This window comes from Mandrillus leucophaeus, unplaced genomic scaffold, assembly GCF_000951045.1.
Source record: "Mandrillus leucophaeus isolate KB7577 unplaced genomic scaffold, Mleu.le_1.0 Scaffold46, whole genome shotgun sequence".
Taxonomy (NCBI): Eukaryota; Metazoa; Chordata; class Mammalia; order Primates; family Cercopithecidae; genus Mandrillus; species Mandrillus leucophaeus.
The window spans coordinates 1,645,715-1,646,877 of NW_012104920.1; positions in this window are offsets into that span (position 1 = coordinate 1,645,715).

A 1,163-nucleotide genomic window follows, 5' to 3' on the forward strand; every position below is an offset into this window, starting at 1 on the left:
CTCCCAGGTTCAAGCGATTCTCCTGCTTCAGCCTCCCAAGTAGCTGGGATTGCAGGAATGCGTCAACACGCCCGGTTAATTTTGTATTCCTAGTAGAGACAGGGTTTCTCCATGTTGGTCAGGCTGGTCTCAAATTCCTGACCTCAGGTGATCCGCCCGCCTCAGCCTCCCAAAGTGCTGGGATTACAGGCGTGAACCATCGTGTCTGGTCCCTACTTGGATCCTGTTATCCAACTACTTACTTCAAGGCCATTAGAGGAAAAAAATCCACAATGATGCTCACCAGTCACACTTTACTGGGATCCATTTTGCTCCTCTCCTCCCTGGGACATTTGGCAATATCTGGAGACATTTTTGTCACATTTAGGTGCAGGGGAGGGTGTATCTAATTGATAGAAGTCAGAGATGCTCCTAAATATCCTATAATATGCAGGACAACAAAAAATTAGCCCAAAATGGCAATAGAGATAGCAGGGAGAAAAAATGTTGACAGTGTCAAAGTTGAGAAATTCTGCTTTAAATTAATTAGTATGAGTCTCAAAGGGGCAATCCATACAAGGCCTTTGCACTTGCTGTTCCTTCTGCCTATAATATGGTTCCCTCGTGGCTTACTATTATTATTTTTTGTTTTTTTGAGATGGAGTTTTGCTCTTGTCACCCAGGTTGGAGTGCAATGGCACGATCTCGGCTCACTGCAACCTCTGCCTCCCAGGTTCAAGCGATTCTCCTGCCTCAGCCTCCTGAGTAGCTGGGATTACAGGCACACACCATCATGCCTGGCTAATTTTTAAAAATATTTTTAGTAGAGATGGGTTTTCACCATGTTGGCCAGGCTGGTCTTGAACTCCTGACCTCAGGTGAACCACCTGCCTCAGCCTCCCAAAGTGCCGGGATTACAGGCATGAGCCATTGCGCCCAGCCGCTGGCTTATTATTTAACAGTCATTTCCTCAAAAAGTTCTCCCTGACCTCATCCTAGAGTAGATTGAACCTCATCACATTACACTGCTTTATTGCCTTCAAAACATGCACTGTTTTGTTTATGTCTTTATTGTCTGCTTCTTCCTTCTAGAAAATAAGTTGCATGAGTTCAGTATCCTTATCTGTTTTGTTTCCTGCTGTATTGCCAGGGTCAACTATAGTGACTAATCCTTTTTTTTTTTT